Source organism: Falco peregrinus, chromosome Z, assembly GCF_023634155.1.
Source record: "Falco peregrinus isolate bFalPer1 chromosome Z, bFalPer1.pri, whole genome shotgun sequence".
NCBI classification, from domain to species: Eukaryota; Metazoa; Chordata; class Aves; order Falconiformes; family Falconidae; genus Falco; species Falco peregrinus.
The window spans coordinates 21,512,162-21,536,937 of NC_073739.1; the positions used below are offsets into that span (position 1 = coordinate 21,512,162).

Sequence of the window (24,776 nt, forward strand, 5' to 3'; positions counted from 1 at the left end):
GTGTGTCTGTGTGTGTGTCTGTGTGTGTCTGTGTCTGTGTGTGTGTCTCTGTGTCTGTGTGTCTGTGTCTGTGTCTGTGTGTCTGTGTGTGTCGGTGTGTCTGTCTGTGTCTGTGTCTGTGTCTGTGTCTGTGTCTGTCTCTGTCTCTGTCTGTGTGTCTGTGTCTCTGTGTGTCTCTGTGTGTCTCTGTGTGTGTGTCTGTGTGTGTCTGTGTGTGTCTGTGTGTGTGTCTGTGTCTGTCTGTGTGTCTGTGTCTGTCTGTGTCTGTCTGTGTCTGTCTGTGTCTGTGTGTCTGTGTGTCTGTGTGTCTGTGTGTGTCTGTCTGTGTCTGTGTGTCTGTGTGTCTGTGTGTCTGTGTGTCTGTCTGTCTGTGTCTGTGTGTCTGTGTCTGTGTGTCTGTGTGTCTGTGCGTCTGTGTCTGTGTCTGTGTGTCTGTGTGTGTCTCTGTGTGTCTGTCTGTGTCTGTGTCTGTGTGTCTGTCTGTGTGTGTGTCTGTGTCTGTGTGTGTGTGTGTGTGTGTGTGTCTGTGTCTGTGTGTCTGTGTCTGTGTGTGTGTGTCTGTGTCTGTGTCTGTGTGTCTGTGTGTGTGTCTGTGTGTCTGTGTGTGTCTGTGTCTGTGTGTGTCTGTGTCTGTGTCTGTGTGTGTGTCTCTGTGTATTTGTTTGGGGGTAGGGAGAGAGTGTAAAAGGTAGACAGGACAGAAGCTATCTTTCTGAAAGCATGGGGCAGGGGGGGAGAGAGGAACAACAGCTGAAGATTAAAAAAAAAAACAACTAACAGTGAAATGTGCTAATCAGTGAAATAAATAATGTCCCAGAGGAAGTTCTTAAGTCCTATTGCATAGGACTTGAAAATTAGGCTGGAAAAAGCCCTAAGAATAAATACTATGGGGAATGACTCCATTGGCATTAGAATGGACTGAATGACCTAGTAAGTCTTTTCTGTTCCATAACTTATAACTTAATAGTTCTGTGAAGTTCTGCTGTAGAATTTGAACTACAAACCTCTTACCCAGACATGAACATAGCCTTCAGTTCACTGTATAGATACTCAATTTCTCCTCAAATAATTTAAACAGCTTATTTATTTATGTAACACATTGTGTAAACATTCAGCTAATATTAAAAACATGCATTTCTTGCTTAATAGACTGTGTGTGATGAGAAACAGGTAATACATGTTAAAATCTGTTAAAGCCTTTTGTCGTAGTCTTAGTACTCTATTATGTAGTGTATTTTTTACAGCTACTTTCATACAAAATAGCTTAATGTTTCACAGTCGATTATAATTTGTAATAGAAATGATGGATGCAGATTCAGTATTTCAGTTGGGCAGCATCCATATTATAGCAGTGCTAAGGTGAAAAATGTACAAAAGGCCAGTGGCTGGGTGCCATACTTCAGATTTTCAGAGAGAATAAATGAGCATGGGGGAATGAAACCAGGCTTAGGGAATAGAATTGGATTCTTTTATTAGAGAGAAGGCTAGGAGTCATAGGCCAGTGAGAGGGAAGATGAGTCTTCGAATGGAAATTGCTGAGAAGTAGCCAGTTAGACATAAGGAATCTGCCGCAGAAGCCAGGGTGAGAGGGATTTGTTGTCCAGTGTGAAAGGAGAGCAAGAAGCATGCTGCTGGATGAGCAGAAGGAATAGGTGAGAGATAAGATTGGATAGTACATACGAGGAGTAAGATAAAAATGACTAAGAGGCAGAGTGTGTACTGGTGGCTGGTGAAGTGAGGAATGAATCTGTGAAAGTTTTTGAAGCTAACGTTAGGTATATCATCCCCAGGGGAGGAATGAGTATGCTGCTACATTTCTGACAGGAAGGAGCTTGAAGAGGAACGACCCTGAAAACTCACCAGAGAAGTTATCAGAATGTGTTTGGGAGTTGACATCTGGTAGATTTAAAAACTGCAGAGGTGTGGAAGGAGAAAATAAATGCTCTGGGACAAGATGAATGCCTGAGATCTTGATAATAGGGCCAAGAGGCATTTTAACAAATCAAGTATGTGGGCCGCTGGAGCTGCAAGTGAAGAGAGTATCCGTAAGAACCTCTCTGTGTGTACCAAACCTGGCAACTCTGTCCTCTTGCTTTCCTGACTGTCCTTGTTGCTCTCTTGTTGCTTCCTTTGCTGTACTGGGGCAGGAGGAGAGAAACACGGAGAGCTTCATACCCTCAAGTGCAAAAGAAGGGACCATCTGGAAAAGGAGCGTGAGGAGACAGGGGTCAAGGCAGTAGGAAAGAAGAAAGGCCAAGAAAGGAAGACAGAAAAGAGGGCAGTGTAAATGCAAAAAGGAAAGAATTATGTCATTAGTGCAGAGGATGGGGAATTGGGGCGGTCTGTTCTCAGCTGTCTCACAATTATTATGTGACCTTTGGAAGTTCATGGTACTTCTCTCTGTGACTTGGCCATCTTGCCTTGAAATGGTAATTAGAACAATGTGTGGATGTAAAAACACCCTTAAATCCTCAGCCAAAAATAATGCAGTTATGTTTTGTAGTAGAAGGGGAGCCTAGATGAGATGAGACACTACTTACTTGCAAGGCTTAAATTCTCTATGGAGGTACCTGAAACACTGCAGAACTGTGTTCTTGGTGTTTGAGGAGAAGACCCATCCAGGCTTTAGATATTTTCTGTGTAGGTGTGATTGCAAAAATTTAATTTGAAAAGAGAAGAAGCCTGATAAACAAATAAGAAAATGGCAAGAAAAACACTCTGAGGAATGCATAGATTTAGAAGTCTGGCAGTAAGGAATATCAAGTCACAAAAATATGTAATGCTGTGAAAATTTCCCACAAAAGGCAATAAATAACCTGAGAATCCAGACAATTTTATATAACGTTCAAACCTATTTCAGTGATGTCTTTGTCAATATGCAGTATGTGTACAAGAATCCAATAATCTTGTTATGCTTCTTCGTTCAACATCTAGGAGTTGTACCACAGCAGGGGCCATGAAACTTAGCTGATGTTACATGCCACAGCTATGATACAAGAAAATTACACACATCATCATCACTGGTTGATCGTTCTTCTTAAGGAAGAAAGGTATGTGTTTAGCTAAACTGAGTGGATCACGTAGGTCTTTGTTTTAAAGCGGTGGCATGCACTCAAGCTGACATTGTTAGTATCAGGCACAGGCAGAGGTGATATGTTTAGCTCCTGAGCCTCTGCACAATCTGGACTTAGAAACCTGTGGGTCTTCTCATCACAATGTTTCTGTTTCCTTGCTTATAATTTCATGTAACAGTGATTACTTACCTTACATGGTGCCCTGAGGACTGTGTTTGTTAAACATATTGAGATCAAGTGCAATGTGATTAAAGACATCTGCATGAGATTTAGACGTGTATTGTGAATAACTACTATTACAGCAGACCTTCCAGTGACTGAAACCACTCATTTCTTTGGAACTAGAGGAAAGACAGACAGTTCAAAGAGTCACACACAGGTCTCTGCTTTATCTGCCTTAACTGAAGATGATTTGTGCTTTCAGACCCTTTAAATGGGGACGGCAGCAAACTTTTAGTCTTCTTCCCTGAACAGCCACGGAGATGTGGAAAAAGACCTGGTGCACATTTCTTTTAATTCTGGTTAAAGAAGCCTTCAGTCCTTAGGAGATGCTCAGGGATCCTTCTGAAGCCAAAGGTTTTCTTTGGTGTCCTGGAGCCAGAAGTGCTATTTTTATGCAACCATCTCCCCACAGAAATGCTATAAGAGAACCTGGAAGAAGTGCTGTGAGGATCACTGCTTCTGCAAAGTGGGTTCTAGTTGATATCCATCAAGAATGCTCAACAGAAAATTTCCAAGCTGTACTTAAAAGACAAGGATACTTACAAGTTATACCATACTCTGGACCATGGGATAGTGTTTTGCAGAGTACATACTCCTCCTTTCCTTTTTCTCCAGATTTGAAATTTAGGAATAAATCACAGAATTTTTATAACAAAATGTGGCTTTTTCATTTTTACAGTTCTATAATCGTAAGTGCACAAATGTGATGCCCTCAGAATTAAAACACTTGTGTTAAAATTTTGCCCAAAGCAAAGTTTTATAGCTTTTAAACAAAGTTGCTGGGTTTTAATTTTAATGGTGATATTAAAAGATATCTATGAGTACATTGACATTAATAAGAAGTATTAAAAAGCAGTGGTTTTATTTGGAGGAATGAATTTGTGTGAACTATTTCTACCTGTAAATCTTTTTATCTAGCACTCCGTGTTTTGCTGGTTAAAAGCATTCCTCTGAGGTCAAATAAAAATTTGTAATCAAATGCAGACCAACTTTCTCTTGTACTGCTGTTCGAAATGTTCTGAAATACAATCTGTTAGCATATTATTAATGAAAACATTTAACACTGAGGTCAAGATTTTCTGAAAAGAAAAAAAAAAGAAAGTGCACTTTTTCAGGAGAGTATCTGCTGTGTACTCATCTTACTTGTTCTTTGTAAAAAACTTTGTAAAAAAACCTGGGTTATAATTTGTCTTTTTGGGGGGAAAGTATTGTTGACAAGAGTGCATTGCAAGTGTACAAAATAAGTGGACAATGGCTTCTACATGATTACTTTGCAAGGAGTATGTGTGAGAACTGTGCCAGTGTCGAGCACTACCCTTATCACATCCTTAGTTCCACACGGTTCAGGGTGAGGAACAATGCCAGAGTGTGACCTTAAGCAGAAAATATGAAGCCCTAAGTATTAACTGCCCAACATTTTAACATGTTCACATACTTCAGAATGATCAGAAACTTCCAAGGATACATCGCTGTATTCACACACAGTGTCACAACAACTCAGATTGCAGATAACTGTTCCTAAGTTCAGTTCTCCAGAAGGTATTTATAGAAAGAGCTTTGAGGAAAATGTGATTGTGTTCCTTTTATTTCTCTCTATTTTAGCCTTATTAAAAGGAGAAACTATGCATCTGAAAAGAAAAACATGAAGAGGAGACCCCATTGCCATTACTTTGGAGAGCTGAGAGGTGGAGAATGAAAAAGCCATTGGTCTCAGTTTTACTACCACAATGGCCTTTTATGAGAGGGATTAGATACGCCTAGAGCTGGTGCAGCATTCAGTGCTGCCCTGGACAACAGTCTGGAAAGAAAGACAATAAAAATAAGTTTGCATAAGGTTAAATCACCACAGACTAGCTAGATTGGCTTTTCAGGTTGTTTCTCATTTGGGGAAATGAGGAAAAACAGAAAGAAAGAGAGAAATATGGCTTAAAAGCTGGTTTGTTGGGATTTTTTTTTCCTTCTCTCCTTTTTTTTTTTCTCTTTCCTGCAAGATGTAGCATTCAGAAAACATGTTGAGCGAGTTGAGGCATTAAAAAGATCAGTCTTTGGTTGCTGAATGAAAGACTGTTGTTCGTGTGACTCACATACTAAACAGAAATCTGCCTTCAAAGCCTATTTTACTGCCTAATTATATATACACAAAATGTAGCTGTCTGTTTCAATCAAATCCTAGGAAAAAGAATAAAACTCCTCTTAAGATGCAATTTTCATGTTTTTTCATAACCTTAAAACACACACTGCTAATGCAAAAGGGGTAAGTACAGCTGCAAAGTCCAGATAAGGCACCAGTAATTGTTTTTCTTTTAATTATTACTTTATAAAGACATTATACCTTCCACTCAGAATGCAGAAAATTAGTGTCCTCTCCTTTTTTTTTTTCTTCTCTCCCCTCCTTCTCTTTTTGAGGTTTTCCTTTCCCCTCCCTGCCTCCCCCGCTCCCCCTCCCTGAAAGCTCTGTTATACATTTCAGGAGCAGCCAGCAGCTAAGAAAAGTACTTTTAAGCAACCTTTGTTAATAACAAGCTTTCAGGAGGGATCTAGGAATTTCAGCCCTCTACAAACTTCTGTATTGCACTGAGCAGTCCATATGAACAAAACCAAAGAAAAAGTGAAAAAATGCACTATAAAATAGAAAATAATGGCTGGCAATCAGCTCTCTTGGAAACTTTCAAGCTGGACAACATGTGTGAGCCATTTCTTTTATGAGAGACAAAAAAACCCCAAATAGATTGTAGCTCTTCCTGCAGTAATGTGAGTAGGTGCATATGTGAGTGTATGTACATACATATATAATTTTTTTAAATAATCTACTATTCAGAGCTATTTTTTAATAACTTCAACTGTAAAGTTTGATAAGCCATTACTAATTTACATCTTGCAGACACAAACCATTAAAATGAAATTATGTTTAAATGGCTTATCCAATATATGTCTAGCTGCTCCTTAAATATTTGTTACTCTGAAGACATCACTGGATATCTCCCTGGGAGTCTGGAGCGGTACAGACATTTACCCTGCAGATCTCTGTGCTGGTGGAAGACGTACCGTCCATCATCTGTCTGGGGAGAGTACATCATATTCTCCCTGACCTGAGTGCTTCCCTAGACCATTCCAGCCAAAATGAGACAAATTAGCAAAACTATTTTCCCCACTGTTTAAGTAGCTGAACTCAATTAGGCAGAAGTGGGTTAGAGGGGGCTCTTACTGGAAAAGGTGAGGTTTAGTAACTTGTGGGAAGAGGCATGGAAGTACAGTGATAAACAAGTCACAACAGACTGGGAAAATAACTCTATTTCATCTGCAATGGCTGTTTACAGCCTAATAGTCATACCCTGAAACTGCTTCTATTGTTGTTCGACCGTTGATTCTGGTAGAATATTATTGCTAATTACTAGAGGGAATAAGGTCAAAACTGGTCATTGAAAATCTAATTCAAATTTTCACATTTTCTGTTCAAGTCACTGGCATTACTTGTGCTCACAAAAAGGCTGATCTCTCCAAAACTGGGAAAAGTCTGTTAATTACAGAATTAATGAGATAAAGGGCCCGACTTGTTGTGCTGTGCAGTGCATGTGCATTCAGCCAGAAGAAGTTTTCTGGCAAACCTTTCTCCCACCTAATCAACGTCTAGTAATTTGAACTCTGACATAAGGCAGCCATGGGGTGAGTGGGTAAAATTTAGGAGTTCTGGCTGGTATGGTTGAGCTTGCGGGTTTGCTGTACTGCTGAATGCCCTGGCAAATGGGTATCCAGATCTCACGGACTGTGTCTTCTCTCTTCCAGACGGGTTACATCGGAGGCTTGTTGAACATAATGACTGTACTTTAGCCAGACAATAGGTATGCTAAGGAGATTAGCTGAAGCTACTTCCTTTACCTGCCTGCAGGGAGGGAATTTGGAGAACAAACACAGAACAAAAGACTTATGGATCAAGTGAAGTTACTGCAAAGTATGCAGGGGTGTGACTTTACAGCACACTAACTACTGCACTCTTTCTCATATGGGCATCCTTTGTGCACGGTAAGGGTGCAGCTGAGCCAGACACTTGAGCTGCTCTAAGAGCTTGCTGCTGCCAAAAGGGGCAGTCCCATTCTTCAGGCCCTGTTTTCCCACTTTTTCTCTAGCCCTTCAAGCTGTGTGGTCTCATCCTCTCCATTGCACAGCTCTGGCACTCGTTTGACCCCTAAGTAAGTCAGCGGAGCCTGATAAGCCAACAAAAAACTGCTGGCTGTTTTGTGGGGTTATGTTGCTGCTGGCTCAGTCACAGTCAGGGGAGCACTTGTGTCACTCTGAGGGGACACTGTCCACATGCAGGTTAGGTGGCAGCAAGGGAGAGGAAACTGAGGGCTGGACAGAGCAGGACCACCCCCTTCAGTCCCAGTAAACCATGACATTGGGTTATGCCGTTCCATCTCACTATACTGTAAGGACAGAGACCTGCCTTTTCCCAGACTGCCCTTCCAGCTGCCATCACCAGGTCTATGGGCTGGACTGGCAAAAAATACTTTTTAAACATAAACCAATCCCATTCATTTTGCCAAGAGTAAACTAAGACACAGCCATGCAAGCACCTAATTCAAAGGAACAGGTAAAAACTTCCGATACTTTTGGGATAGAAGCCACTTCCTCTGGCACGGCTGAAGTAAAAAGAAATGATCTGCCTCTGTCCTTAGAGCATCCACAGTACGAGGGATTTAGTGCAGGAGAATGGCTATGCTATAAATTCACAACAGTACACTTTGCAGAGGCTTCCTCACCAAAAAAAAAGGTGCAAAGAAATGGAAGTGTTGGAACAGGGACTCACAGAGACACATGTGACATCCTAGGCAAATGAAGGGAAGGAATAAACCTGCTTTCACAGCAAAGAAGAGAGGTTTGGCTGATAGATCAACATATGTAATAGAAGATTAGCTGAGCTGAAGGCACTAAATGGTTTGGACAGAATATTCTGGGCCAGGCCATTGACTACAGAAGAATGTTCCAAAATGGTAAGAAATCAGGAGTAAAGAAATAATTGCAAGAGTTACTGTTTCTTATCTTGGTCTGTGTATCTTTATGTTGAGTGAAATTCATTGAGCAGTTTTAGAAACCCAGAATAAATCTCTGGTATGACTTCTTTCAAACACAAGGAACCTGATACTAAATCATCTGATTTCTTGCCATGTTGCCCACTGGCTTCTTCCCTGTCTTCTGGCCAGGCTACTTATTTGTTGAAGCACCACATGCCTGTCTTAGACTCACCCATGGGGACTACTTTGTGCTGTATCTCCCTTGGCCTTCAGTGCATCAGTCTGGGATGGATTCACTGGCACACACAGAGCTACAGACTCATATTTTTTCACAGACGATTTCAACAGTCTTGTTCTTCACTGTGAATGTAACAAAACCAGAACTTTTTAATGACATTCTTGACACATTCCTGTTGTCTCTTCAGCTCTAAAGCTGATCATGGAGAAGTATCTTTAAGAGGCATCCCTACTTCTAGAACCAGCATAGACTCAATATTAATTCCAAATCTGTAATGGGATATCAGTCATGCAATCAATTGACCAGTCAATTAAAAAAAAAAAAAAGGCACTCAGGAAAATATTGTCAGGTTGTTCCAGAGGTGGAACTTTAACTGTAGTAATACTACCGACCCAGCATAATACTGTGGCATCACCTAAAGCCAATGGGACAGGTACTGGCAATTTAGTCTCACATAAAGCCAGTGGTAAACTCCACAGGCAATGTCGCACATGCAGTTTGAAATATCGCAGGCATGCAAGGCCCTTTCAGTTGACTTTAATCTTCCATTAGTGAAGTTTTTGGAAGCAAATATTCTCAAACACACAAAAGAGGGACAAAAGCTTTTTTGTTGTTTGTTTAGTTTTCTTACCTTTTATTTTCCACAAAGAGTTGAAAAAACCCAAGAAAGTGTGGTTTATTTCTCAAACAGGTATTCATGAATACCCATCAAAATATGTGACAGAAGCTCAAATATGACAGAGATATCTAGTAGACAAACTGCTAGATAGGCAGGTAGTATGGGTGAATGTAAGTTCAGTTGTTATGCATGAGGTCTGTGGCAGAACTAGGAGCATAGTTGAAATCATTGGACTCCTAGCTATTTTGTAAGAGAACACCGGAGTATGGGTTTAGAAAGGACACTGTACAAGAAGTACAAATCCCTGCCAGTGCAGAAAGCCATGCTGTAAGTATTTTAGGAGGTGCAAAGAGTATGTATTCTATATACTACTGATACATCATGGCCCACAGAATTCATTCCTGGGTCCTACAGCAAATATGAGACCTATATCCAAATGACAGAAGCCATGCCCACGGTACACCCAAGGAAGGCAGGAGACTTGTTTTCACCCCCAGTGTTGTAAGCCTCTGCAGCAAAGGGGAACTTGCTAGAGAAACCTCCCAGACAACACTGGGAAAAAGTCTAATTCTATAGAGAAACATCAAGACTACATGTCAATCAGATCTGAATAAAGATTGTTTCCAGACATCAGTTTAGCATAGAGTTGTGGCAAACACACATGAAACAGATGTCTCATAAAGTTCATTGCTACTGGAAGCATCTCCTGCCTTCAGCTGTGACCAGTGCCTCCCATGATCCCTAATAAGAACATTCTTTTCTAAGGGCAGGGAAGCATTAAACTTTCTTGCTGCTTTCTACACTGGTCTACTACAAAAAGTCCACCCTTGCTATGTCAGAGTTCATAGGGAAGAAGAGATAAAAACCTTACCTGTGTCTGAACCCTTGCAGAAATGTCATGACTGTGCTAAAACTTGTAGAGTTTGGTGCTAGGTGTTCTTTTCAGGATTACTTTTTTCTTTTCAGGACCAATTACCCTTTCTGTAGAAAACAGCCTTTCCTGTCAAGGACCCTGAGGTGGTGATATCTCTCCTGAACATCCTAGAAGTCAGGTAGGGATCACAGGACTCTCCAAGGAGAGAGGGATTGCCTTCAATGCTCAGTCCATCCAGCCCCAGCCAGGAGCCTTTTTTGAGCTCTGATGAGAACTGTGTGAAAGCATCTTTTATTTACTTCTGTGACTCTGTCAAGCTGTGTAAGTCTGAAATCTTATACAGCTACAGTAAGGGCAAGCCCAGATTTTGGATGTTGCCTGTATGAAAAAACTTCATGTTACCATTGAAAAATCCTGTTACCGTTGCATTTGATATTGCAGGCCATTGCTAGGCTATTGCAGAATGGCAAAATAATGTTAATCTGCCTGCTTTAATTTTACAGTTCAGCAGTTTAGTTTCCATTCCTGTTGCTGAATTGCCTAGTTTCCTATTTTTTTTAAAAAACCATGAATCTAGTGTTTTTGACACGTCAATATATTCTCAAGACAGAGATAATTGACTGTAAACCTCATGTCACCATAGATTTCTCTCCTTGGGGTTTTCAGTGGGAATTATTTGCCCTTCAAATATCCTTTTATGTCTGTGTACATAATAAAAACAAACAAATATTTAATGGACGTTTACAAGAATGGATGAAGGAATTGTTACAGTCTACTGTGTAGAACATACAGGCATCGTGTAAAATGCATCTTTTACGCTTGCAGCGACATCAGCATGAAACGCACAGCATATAGTACTAACATATGTGCACATACAGAAAAAAGAGAAAGTATGAAAGGAGAACTGATTTTAAATACTCTTTCATTATTCAATTTTCCTGTCTTAAAATATTGCAGGATTTTATTACTTGGTTTTAAAAAATCCCAGAAGCCTAATTTGAGTTATATAAGAATACATTAATGCATTTTAAAAAGATATGAATAAGTAAAAAAAGGGGGAAAAAACCCACGTACAATCTAGAAATTATTTTAGTGGTCTTATTTAAAACTCAAAAAAATGGGTTAAATGAAGGAGACAGCAACAAAGCCTTAAATATAGATGAGCTGACAACAACATAGTAGGAAAAATCTCATATCATTCTGAAAGCTTGCTACACTGCTAACATATTTTGTTACAGTGCTCTCTTAGTCCTTCACCAAATGTCTAATTTCAGATCCGCTTCACGTGCTTTCCTTGCAGGGTTTAATGTACGTGATTAATCTTGACTCGGCTTAATACTGCTAGGAATGTGGCAATGACCTCAGCTGAACACTGGCAAAGTGATTAATGTTACATGAACTGGGATATTTTTTACTTGGGATCCTGAATAAACACAGACGTGCTGTATTCCGTTACAGACCTTTGCTCAATTGAAAATGTACTGTGGTTTCAAAGAGTAATGTTTCAGATGCAATAAACAACGTTAGAGGAAACGTGGCTCTTGTTAAAGAAAATGCTGTTTCAGGCTAAAGTCCCAGTGATCATAAAAGATATATGATGCAATAAACAAAATGAACCACAGGCAAGACAGGTCTATTTGATGACTAACCACTGATTGAATTTTCCAACACTTCTAGACATTCTGTGAGATAAACTATTCACAAAAGATCCCTATTAAATATAAGGTTGTCATTTCTTTTTTATTTTTATAGTGAGGGCCAAGAACTGTATGAATGTCCCCTATTGGTTGTTTGTGTTTTTGAATTTTTTATGATTCAGGAAGACAGGCAAACAGTTGCTATGATTGTCAAATGTCTTAAATCAAGTAGAGAAAATGCAATAAAACACAGTTTCTATGGCAACACATTGTAACCTAGTACCTCTGGATTATGAACCAGCTCACATCTATGATCATTATTTGTTGACAAGCATAAATTGAGCCTAAAAGCATTAATTTCAGAGATAAAACTGGAATGTTGAGCTAAGTAATAATAATGTTTAAATATTTCCAAGGTAGTGGCAGCAAATCAAGGCTAGTTATGTTGTCATTTACATAATGTTAATAACCTAAATGAAAATGCTTTTATTTCCAAGCCTTTCAGGAAAGTTGTAACATATACATATCCAAACCTGCAAATAGTAATTGACATGCGTTCCATGCTGCTAAAGGAATACAGTAGGACCAATTATATGGAATTATATACAAGACATTGCCATCAAATAATATGATTTTGATTTGCAGTTTTTTGACAAAAAAACTGGAGAAAAAAAGAAGAAATATTTAAACACCTGATTACTAACGCTATCTCCCTCTTCTGCACCCTATTGTCCCTGTTGCCCACTGGGCTGTCTTTGTGGGTTGCTATGAAGCACTAAAGCAGAAAAAAGGAAATTAACTTTGTTGGCAGAATTTATGTCTGTCTGTCATTACCACATTCATTTCAAAAGCATGAAGGTGATCGCTTTGTCTGTTTTTCACAAATCAGTAAGAATTGACCAAAACAATCAACAGGGATAATGAATCTGTTTCTGAGGGATTCTCACTCTCACTGCTATTATTTGGGATCATCTCAGAGCAGAGGCCCCTGGTTCACAGATTCTCCAACAGCCATTGCAGGAGGCTTAGCATCAGGCACATTGGACCTATTGCATATTCTTTACAAAGCTGCTCTGCAACCCCGCAGGTGTTCCTGGAGCTGCCTGCGTAGCAATGATCAGCTGCCTTCACAAAGGAACAGAAAGCAGCCCATGTACTGGAAGTCTGATCCTTCCATCTTACTGTGCAGGCACAGAAACCATATCCCATGCCTTTCAATTATCTGAGGTCATCCTGTTTCTAGAGAGCATCCAGTTTGTCAGTCTGTGGCTTTTCTCCATAGAAGTTAAGGTCCGTGAACTCTTTTAGAAATCTTTTGGTTTCTTATCAACAGGCAGGAATGGATATTCATCTTTGTTGTTGCTGAATCAAACCCCCTGCAATTCAAAAGCTTCAGTATAACCTTCTTTAAGGCTGTGTGTCTTGAATAGTGCCTTTACGTTGTTGCTGGAGTTCAGAGAAGATAAGATAGATCCTAAACATAGATTTGTACTCCTGCAAATTCCAGACTGTAGCTTAGGGGGCTACTTAAATAAAATAATTTTTTCCCCTTTTTAGTTAAAAATTAAGTCAGATTTGACCAGCACTAACCCCTGGAAAGGACCAATTCAATAAACATATGCAACAGTTCTGGGAACAATGGAAGCGTACAGCACAACACAGCCATTTACGGCTTTAGAGTCCAGTTATGTGAATGAATAAATTCTCTTAAAATGCAGATTATTTTTTTCTTCTGGGTAGATGGCAACAACTTTGTAGACATTCCTATTACATTTTGTAAAAAGCTCTTGCCAGTTGTGGAAACAAGTGACTTACAGAGATTTGCCTAGCGTAACACACCTACTCTTTCACGATCATTGTTATGTAAATATCCACTTGAATATGTTTAAAAATACAAGCTTCTGGAGCTTTTCTACGTAGGACAATTGCTGTGACATATTTTAATGTCTATAAATAGTGCAGTAAGGGCTCTAATTCTAACTGGCATTAAGCCTTACATATTTTAACAATTTCTATGGCTTAGAGAAAAATACAGAATTGGCTTTCATATAAATACAGTGGAGCTAAAATTGTGTGTTTTAAAGATCACAGAAATTCCCAGGCATCTTCTGTGTATCTGAAGGGCAACACCAATCCCTTAAGGGACTGGGGGAAAGTTGAAGCAAGAAAGCTGTTTGCACCTATTTTTGGAAAATTTTGTGGGGGCTTGAGATTCTTATAAGCTGAGTGATTCAGCAACTGATGTATTGTACTTGAAAAGAATCTTCAGTACAGAGGGAACAAAATTATATTTAAAAATCAGTGGCATGTAGTTCTTTTCACTTTACCAGTTGCCTACCATAAATAAACTCCACAAGGGGATGAAGAATTAGCAATTAATCATTGTCATTCTAGTGTGAGCACAGTCAGAACATGCCTTTTTTAAAAAAAGAAATAAAAATTTGAAGTGCAGTAACACCAATATAAACCTGTTGAAAACCAGAACCTTTGCACTGCAGGTTACCATTGAAGCTATTTCGCCTGATCTCTCTGTGATCTGAACTTACTGTCCATAGGCTGAATTTGTCTGTTTTAGACAGAGCAACCATCCTACTTGGATTGTTCCTCCTGTGTGAGTATCTGCCTCAGGTGCTAGATGTCTTTAGTTTGGCACCTCTGCATCAAACTCTGTCTGAGATGTGCTCCAATTTCCACAGGAGGGGCCTTCTTGCTCAGCGTTCTGCTGCTATGTTGGATCTCAATACCTTCACTGTTCTTTCATATTGCATCTTATTTGTAGTTTGCTGACTATAAGGTGACTTTGGAGGTATTCAAAGTTAGAATTTTTGGATAGAATCTGATTTCCGAGGGTGATTTCTGAAGCATGTTCCTACCTAAATGAAGAATCCCATAATCCTGTATGTAGACAGATACCACTACAGTTCTTATGACAATACTAAGTTTTCAAGAACAACAGTGAAGGACAAAGTGCAAAAACCTGTTCAGATTAGATAGCTATGTAATTTTCCAATTACATTACGAAGAAAAGAAGGTTTAGAAGAAAGACAGCTGTAACGTCTGAACTTGGTAGCAGCAAGCATAGGGCTTCTTCAGAAAGGACTGGGCTGCTGTAATGTCTAGGATGATTCTTGGGCTGTATTGCTTGAAGGAGATGCTTGTAATTTCACTGATAGGATCAAATACTCTTCAGTGCTCTTCAACAGCATTAGTAGTCACAAAGGTCAGTTTCGGGTGGCTGCAACTTCTCTCAAGGATCTGGTGCTTGTTTTGGGAAGACTGTTTCAGCAGACACAGTTGTTGCTTGCCTTGTTCTACAGCTTGATCTGCTTGCTGCTTGGTGATGCAAATTCTGCTGGTTTTTGGCAGTGAAGTTGGTGTGGGCCCGTTGCACTACTACTTCTATTTATCTTTTTGGTCCAAAGTTTGCCTTCCTCAAAGTCAGTAGAGTTATCTGGGAGTGAAGGCGGAAGAACATGACTGTGGCTTGGAAAAAGCACAGGAACATCTCTTTCACCCATTAAGTTCCCAATTAAACACATCATTGGTCCAAATAATTTGCAAAGGCCAGTACAAGGTCATGTAGTTTATGTTACTTAGGCAGAATAGTTTATAGTTGGCATGTCTGTCCTGCTGAGCAGATGATATGCGAACAGGAAAAGTATACATACATTTTTAAGGGGCCAAAGCAAAATCCACAGGAAAGCTTTAGGCTGCAGGAACTGTTTTATGTTTGCCACATAATACATATTTAGAGGCATAAAGATTGAAAAAGCATAACAGATATATTGAGCTATTGTGTTAACTTCTTTTCTTTTTTCTTTTCTTTTCTTTTCTTTTCTTTTCTTTTCTTTTCTTTTCTTTTCTTTTCTTTTCTTTTCTTTTCTTTTCTTTTCTTTTCTTTTCTTTTCTTTTCTTTTCTTTTCTTTTCTTTTCTTTTCTTTTCTTTTCTTTTCTTTTCTTTTCTTTTCTTTTCTTTTCTTTTCTTTTTTCTTTTTATTTCAAACTGCCTATATACTGCTATGATATTCATAGCTCAGTATTTGTTTTCAATATATCATGACATATATGCTCACAGTTTTATACTAAAATCACTATGAGATTTGTTAAGCAGATTTAATAAATGTACGAAGTATCCACTTTCTATATTAGCTATCATTTTTAAAGGGTGTAGCTCAATGAACTCATTGAGAATTTGCTCAGGCAAAACCAAATTAGAAGCTGTGTGAAGCTAAATGAAATGACATCACACACAATTTTAAAATTGGGCCTCCTGCATCTTGGCCGTTAACACCTGTCTCTCTGACTCAAAAGTAGCTCCGTCTACATTACAAAGTGTTTCAGCTAACAGGAATAGTTTATGTCAAGTTACAGAAGCTTAGAAGTAATAATACAACATAAAACTCCAGGGTGCTTGTACTGCTGCTTTGTCTAAGAGACACTGAAGGGATGACTTTAGAAGTGGTAAGCTTATGGGGTTTTGTGCGATGTTTTAAAATGCTGCAGCTTTGCGTTGCAGCCTTTTGCTCATCACTGTTCCACCTACCTGATGTTAAACATGGGCCTGCGAGTGCCTTGCTAAACAGCCTGAAGCACCATCCCGCCTTGCCAGGCAAACCCGGGGAGCAGCCGTGGCCCGGAGGGGGAGGCCAGGGCCCACCTGAGCCCCAGCGGGCCTGGCAGGGCCGCCCCACACCATGGCTGTGTGCCGCTGTGTCCTGAGTGCCGGGCACCCAGCATGGCTGGTAGAGCTGCCTGGAAGCCCTCCTTCCTCCCTTCCTTCCTCCCTTCCTTCCTCCCTTCCTTCCTCCCTTCCTTCCTTCCTTCATTCCCTGTGCAGGCCTGCCTCATGGATGGTACCTTACAGCCCTAAAGGTTTATGGCATTTGCATTTACTCTAATGTAATTATGACTATCGACTCATACACATTTAGAATATGTTGCACTGGAAGCAAAATTTTGTCTTTTTTTTTCCCCTTCATGCTTCACAAAGAATATTTTTTTACTCTGCTTTAATTAATTGGCTCTTGGATTGGATTTAGAAGATAAGTAACGTGTTTGCCTAGCTGCAAGCCAGAGTGCTTTATTCTTTAACTCCAGCTTCACAGAATGAAGTAGTAGCTGCCATAGCCAATCCACAGCGTTTAATTCTCTCATCACAGTTTTGATGGAAAAAACCCCAAACCTCTACTCTTACCTTGGGAAAAGAAATAAGACCAAACTAAACCTGAGATAGTTGAAATTGTGGTCTATTCAGATTAGGTGGGCGAAGGAAAGGCTGCTTTGCTGGCATGCCCTTGTTCCACCTCCTTTTATCATTAGTAATTCTATTCCATTCTTATCTGATTATGCAGGGACACATTAACTCACTGGCAAATGAATACGCTATGGAAAAAACTCCCTCAAATGCAAATTAAACAGGGGTTGCTGATACTGAACACAAGGAAGCTTCTTGTACTCCTACCCGTCTGCTGACAATGAGCTGCCAGCCGCCCTGACAAAATCTACTCTTCCTACAAAAATAAAAGCCCTAATCTTGCAAATATTGCAGAAATTATGACTTTCTCATCTCCTTGGATGAAACCTGATATTCAGCAAACCCTTAACATTCAGACTTATTACTTATCTGGCATTATATTTTTGAAATGCCACATTTCAACCTTTAAAATAAAGCAAAGAGCAAATGTAGATTGCATGTACGCGTCAAGCCAATTGTTGAACCTATAGACACATTTGAGCCCAGTCCTCAGGGGTGCATGATTTTTCCAGAGGCTTATCATCTCTCCCAGGTCAGTTCGATGACAACACTGAAAATCCAGCACCTTGCAGGGTTGGACAGATAGCAAAAGAGCCAGCATTTCAATGTAGATTTCAGGGTTTCCATTCTAGTTACCTTCTAAGGTTCAGTAACACCCCTTCCCCCCATATGCTTTAAGAGTAGAAAGTGTAACCTCTGTAAGAACAATGCCAATCAAACCAGACAAAATAAATCCCAAATGAGGATTAAAGATGACTCCAAATAGATCAAACAGCAACATGCACACACACTGGAAAACTACTTGTATCTTTTCAATTTTCCTAGTATTCAGTTCTCATTTTTGGGCCAAGATGAAGTCCTTATAAAGTTGGGTTTTTTGAGCTATATTGGGTCATTTTTAAACATTTTGCTTTATATACCAATGATTTCATGGTGAATGTACCACCATACTTTAGAGAAATTACATTTCTTATTAATTTTTAATAGAATGAAGGTCTTGGTGGACAGGAGAATGTATAAGGTAGCATGCAATTCTGTGCTCTTTGAATACCTACTAGGCCTGATCTGCAGGGAAAACAAGGATCTGTGCTTCAAGCCAATGCATGCAAAGTGCATTCAACATTCAGGAATATTTGGTTTTTAAAGTGCATGTAGCTGTACATGTTCATAAGGCATTTGTGTTAAGTGGGTACTTTTATTACAGAGAACTGCACCCATCAAGACTGCCAAAAAGCCATGGATACATTGTCAGGTTCACAATCAAAATTCCTATTTCATATCTACAATACAAACTGTTTGAGTAGCAAGCATGGAAGATGGCAAGCATGGAGAGATGCAAACACCACAGGGTACAAATGGCAGCTCATGTTCTTTGAACTGCTTTCAGAAAAAATACACTGATTTGCTGAGGTTCTATGTGAGCACACTGAGTGAAAACAATTCTTTTCTATTTTATATATGTCATGTCACGTTACTCATACCTTTTTATTTTGTTTTGTTTTTATCTAACAGTTTTATTTTACTTCATCCTTCAGATTAAGGCAATGAAAACTAAGAACTGGCACAGCATGAACTTACAATTTATTTAATACTTTGACTTTCCAGAGCTCAAATACCTCTGATCCATTTGTTTCATGGTGTTAGTTGGCTTAACCTTTTTAGATTTCTCCAAACAAAATAACTTGAGCTTCAGCAAGCTGTTTGCCAGGGATTTGAACTCTGGAAAGAATGGAGAAAAAAGCCACTTAGCTCCTGCAGCGTGATGGAGAAAATATATTTACTCTTATTTGTGTCCTAGACTTCTGCTCACCTGGCTTCATTCTTATTACTATGCCAATTCTGCCTGTACAATACGCTCCCTTTTCCAACACTAATTCTGGTAACTGCTTCTTGAATGTACAGAGCATGAGTAAGAATAATATTAAAAATAGTACTCAATATGAATGCCCTTTCACTATAAGGTGAAGTGTAAATATAACAATTCCTGTCTATAATCTGTATTTGTTCCATGGAAAAACTATTAAAGGTATGGTAACTGCATGAAAGGATCCCCTGTATTAGCACACTCAGGTTCTTTACACATGTTATTTTAAAACATGGCTTCTTTCACTTTGACACAACACTGTGGCTTTTCTTTTTCCAACAAAACGAATGAGAAAGGGACCAGCCATACCATACAGCAATTCAGCTTGGAACAAACAATAGAAGCCATTACTTACAGGGTAGAGGACTTCAGCAGCTCTGAAAATGAGCTGAGGCTTATGGGGAATAGTCAGCTGAATAACAAAGCTGCATGGCTCTCAAATAAGATTCAGGAGATGAAATCTCACCTTTTTTTATCTTTTTCTTTCAGTAGGATGTTTTGTACGGGAGCACTGTGTTCAAGAAGGATGTTGATATTCTGGAGGAAATGCAAAAAGAACCAGAAGAGAAATTTGAAGACTGGAAAATAAGCCTCCCTGTGAAAGATTTGGGGTGTGCAGTGAATTTTGTTTGTCACAGAGAGCTTAAATGGGAGCATTGTTCATAGTTTCAAATTCCTTACAAGGGATCACAAATTTGATGATATGGACCTCCATCACAGACATAACTGCATGGAATTAGTTGGTGATAAACTTAGACAAAGTCAGACCATCTCAGTACGATCTTGATGGGAGGTATTCCTTTTAACAGTAAAGGTCATCAACTATTTTTAATGTACATAAAGATTTTTGATAGATTCTCCATTGCTGGTCCAAACACCCTGCCCTGATGAGGGGAACGTGCTCAATTCTGGACATGACCTAGTATGAGTTTCTTCAGTTTTCTTGCCCTGAGCTTCTTGGGCAGCAGTACAGCACTAACGTGGGGCAGGGCTTCTTTTTCTGAGCAGCAGTGACCTGATTCAACAATCCTCTCAAGGTAGAAAGTGCCTGTGAAGACGCAGTGCGTGCCTTCCCCGCCAGACCAGGGGAAGGGGAACAGCAAGACGCAATGCAGTGCTGCCACAAGGAACAGCCATCACCCCTGGCAGGACATGCGAGGATCTAACAGGGCTGGGGCAAAATGTGACACAATATAGGCAGTATGTTTGTCTTCCTAACTCCATTTTTCTACCACTGGCAAGCAGCATTAGCTTCCATGAGTGTAAAAGTAATCTAGTAATTATCCAGTCCTTGCTTCAGCTTGAGGAAACAACATGAGTGTTTCTTGTCCACGTTTTGGTAGTGTTTCTTTGTGATAGGGATACGTGACCAAGAAAAAGAAATGAAATAAAGGGCATTGATTCATTTCATGTGAATGACTAGGGAGCCTTCAAACCATGATGACATTGAAACACTGGTGACTGCACTGGGACAGGCTCTCTTTCTGCATGAGATGCCCATGTTATTTGGAACTCTTTTTGAATAGCTTAATTTAACATGGACCAGCTTCTCACTATCATTGTCCTTTGCCAGCTTTGCCTGAGTCTCCATGTTATCCTCAGGTCAAATTAGAAGCCTCATTCAGCCAGTCATCCATGGCTGGCTCCGAGCAAAGAAAGTTACAGTCAGAGTAATAGGAAATATTTTCAAATAATGTCTTCTTATGACTGTGAATTCTGAGGTTTTGGTTTTCTGAAATGTATTTATAAAACACACACACACATGAAAAGAGAGAGAATGTTTGCCAGGTGGTATGTTTTCCAGCCTCTTACAGCTCCAAAAATATTCTAAGGAAGATTTTACGGTGAATGTTTTCCAATTTAGCACAATTATAGCAACTGAGTATTTGACCCGTTTTCCTTGGAGGAGTATTTTCAATGGATCCTTATACAGAAACAATCTCTCTATTCTTGTGAAAACTGTGGGTCTGGGTGGCATTTTTTGTTTTATTTTTTAAATGTAACGACCGTCACATTCCACTGCAAAAAAAAAAAAAAAAAAAAGATCAGTGCACTCTTCTTTCTCTTTTGTGTCTCTGCTATTTTGCTTTTCAGGGGGATGATGTAAAGTCATATTAATGAAGAAGCAATCTGTGATCAGCATCTGAGAACTCTTTATACCCTGTGCTAACAATGTTTTGATATAGTCCCCCGCTCTCCCTCCCCCAGCTGGCTTCCTTCGCTGCCTGGTGGTGTCTGCCGTGCTGCTGCTGAAGCCCTCGCTGGCAGGCTGCCCAGCAAGCAGCTCTCCTGTAGATTTCAGCCTCTCTCCAGGAGTTGCCTGCCTTCAGCATAATGGGCAACATTGAAAGCAGCAAGGCGTTCGGTTGACAAGGTCAGAGTGCCTTTCATTCCTGCAATAATCAACCAGTGTAGCTCTTCCTCAGACCTGGGGAGAGAGAAGGTAGAGGTCAAAAGAGCAATTACATTTCACGTTGACTCCAGGAAAGGCTTGGAACACAAAACTGAAAAGAAAACAGCATAGAGCCTCTCTCTCCCACATTCCTTTTCTGGTCATTATTATTAGAATAGTGCAGCAACCATGTCCATTATAAACACTATAACATGAAGAACCATTTTCCTCCAGTGGGTGAGATCTTTCTTCTCAGACGTTTAGTGCTGTCAGCATATTGCAAAGGAATGTAAATGAGAAACACCATGTATAACCAGATAGAGTGAGTAAAGGCTATTAATTACATTTAAAACACTAACCCTAGCCGACTGTGGAGCAAGTAGTTGCGCTAATTTAATCAGTAATCAGTCTCTGAATTATTGTAACTTTATTTATTTAGTATTAAGACCATAATTCAGGGGATACAATTTAGGTGGAAATGTCAGTAATTTTCTTCTGCCATATTGCCATTACAAAGCTGTCTTTATTTGACCCTACAGCTGCTGGGCCTAATTGCTTTAATGGCATTAATTGTACTGACCATTGTGGTATTGTAGCTTTTAATTACTATTACTGCATAGCTGAGATCATTGTGAAATGCGTCATATTTGTTTCACAGACATCTTCTGTTACTTCCTTATATTCTTAAAGCACAGTCTGCCAAAGATTTAGCCAAAAAAAATCCCCATGAAACATAAATCTGAGACAGCCCTTTAAGCAGAGCAACCTGCAAACTCTAATGTTAGTAGAGTGTGATAGTAGAAGAATGTAACTGATCCATTTACTCATTGCCCTACCCTGTCTTTATGAAAGCTGAATTAGCTTGGTGTTGACAAAGGATTAAGAAACTTGGTAGTGACATTCCTCACAGTAAACAAAACCTCCCTCATTCCACATTTCACACTGAAGGCAGCCACTTCAAGAATATTCACTTCTTTGTTTCCAGCTATAGAATGCAAACATGGCTTTCTTCCACGGTTTCCTACAAAACAAAATGTGAGCACAGTGTCTCTATCCCACGGAACACCTGGTATTATTCATTCCACTGTTGAAAGCACTATATCACTAACGGATTGAAAAACATGTTTATTTTACCAACCATGACAAGCAACAGGATTATTTTTTTTTCTCTGTAACATTATGGGTGCATGGCAAGAGGAGAAAAGATGCAAAATTTCACTCAAGATCTTTTCAGAGAGTTCAGATCTCTGCAAGTACAATACAATCAGTAGCCGACACTTAAAAATCACACGTAAGCAAAGCACTGCTCTTGGCCATGTCCTAAAACTGAGACCTCACCAAGGGAAAACAAATCGAGGATTCAGAGGCAGCTGAATCAACACCAAATAGGGATTTGATTAGATGGTGGAGGCTGTTCACAGCCCAGTGGACTGTATTGCTTTAGCTCTACTAGCTTTGACATCTCTCTGGCCATTTCAACACTTTACCCCTTGGGACCGGTGGTTAACATTCAGTTGTGAGAGCTGGCACTATTTTGCCTTCTGTTTTAGTGATATCTGCTGGAGGCAAATGCTGTTCAAATGGTTGACATAAGCTTTCCTAACTGCTTTTTTCTTTTTCCCAGTGGCTACCACTTGCTAGAGGAATGAATCTGGCTTGGGGGTTCTGTGGTGTGCATCACCAGGAAAGATACAGCCTTAAAAGGGTGGTTTGGGATTGTGTTGTGATGGAAAATTCTGCTTATTTCCCTTTTCCTTAAGTACAATTGAACTTTCCTGATCTATTGACAGGTCACAGGAAAGAAAGCATTTGTAAAAATGTTCCCCAGGGAATAATCCTGCAATAATAATCAGCTAGAAGGTCAGTGTGGAGAAAGAGGACTTGAAGGAATACAAATGTTAACTTTCTTCTTACTATTCTAAAACCCACACACAATCCTTCCAGAATATGACAAGATGAGTCAGTTTTCCCTTTTTGAAGATGCTTCCGTACCATGATGACATTTGCAAATAATTAGAAATATACATGATACACCTTGAAAATTTGCTCTTTCAAACAGGTATATTGATTGCTCACCTCTGCATTACCTGGGATAACCTTAACAAAGAAAATGCTGCATCAATAAGTGATCTTGATTCTGTACTGTTGCCCTCATTAAAATGACTGATAAGACAAGGCCATCCTGTAGAACTAAGAAGAGATTACTTTATTAAAGAGGGACTTTACTGAATGACCTAGTGTTATGCGCAGAGACAGATATTATATAGAAAGGAGAAAAATACAACATTGGTAAATTATTGCTAAGTCTGTATTACCTGTATGTTTCCATTCCTAGTTTATTTATAAGTTCTGTACCAGTAGCATACAGAATTTTTCAGTCATGTCTAATTTATAAGCAGAAAGAATTCACGGAGCTCTTGTGTCATGAAGCCTCATCATTTATTGAAAATCTTAGGCTGCAGGTTTAGGCACCTGTAAGCTGACAGTACTGCCAAAATCACAGCCATCCCCATGCACAGCTAATGTTGCCCATTCCCTCCGTTGTGCCAACCTGCAATATGCCAGAAGCAGCATTTTTAAAGCAGAGACTAAAAGCGGCTGAGGGAACTGATCCATCTGGAATGCACAGAGGCCGTTCATGCTGGGCTGTCTTACAGCTGTATCAGTTTCCTGATCCCGGCTCACCACACAAGAACACGAGCACTTCTGCTGGTTCTGCCTGCAAGGTGACACCAGCCTGGAGAGGAACAGCCAGCAGCTCAGAGGGCAGAGCAGCAGGGGTGGCATAGGTGCACCTCAAAGTATGGCTTTAATATTCTGGCATGCTTATGTGATCTCTTTCCTCGACTTCTTTCTGTGCAATGGAAATTAACATTATTGCAAACAAAATGCAACTACTAATTAGCTAAGTATGTCGGACAATAGCATTATAACTGCTCAGAGATGTACTTAAGCCTGGGTTTTTTTTTTTTGGTTGTGGTTTGTTTGTTGTTGTTTTTTTTTTCCTAAGCAGGGACTCTGATTCTGGTTGCTTAACTGCATACCTTAAAAGCTGTAATTTTCAGAAAATTGCATGCTGCTTAATATGTCTCAGGATAAAAATGGAAGCATTCAAAATGGTGGCCTCAGTGTGTGAAGAGAAGACAAGCAAGGCCTGGATGTGGACGACCCGCAGAGAGGTGAGATGTCCAGGCTGATACCACACAGCCTCTGTAGCAGAGCTCAGGGTGGAGCTCATTTACTGGGGTGGGTGTTTTGGGGGGCTGACTGACGAATGCACTTCTGCAGACAAGAAACTGTATTAGTTTACTGCCTAGTCTCTCTGTAGTCACTCTAAGGAATAGCTTAGAAAAGTATAAAATTTCCCCAACAGCCCATGATATAGCTCAATCTGTTAAAAGATAATAAAATATTTCCTATAAAAGTCAGGGAAAAAACTCTCATCAACATTGTTCAGAACAGGAAAAAGACCAATAGTCTATAAAACGTGTGTATGTGCTCTGTTTATGGAAATCTATGCAATATGAAACATATGGTATTGCCACATGGAAAGAAATATTTCAAAAAAATATTTGCTAAAAGAATAAGCCTGT

The 24,776-nt window shown here is 39.7% G+C and overlaps 1 long non-coding RNA gene across 1 annotated transcript; it reads left to right on the forward strand.

The window, feature by feature from the left end:
- Positions 1-553: 553 nt before the first annotated feature.
- On the forward strand, positions 554-4,086 carry LOC106112803 (uncharacterized). The gene is made up of 3 exons (XR_003556696.2): positions 554-930; positions 1,791-2,045; positions 2,935-4,086. It is a non-coding gene; the product is annotated as an uncharacterized LOC106112803 (long non-coding RNA).
- Positions 4,087-24,776: the final 20,690 nt, after the last annotated feature.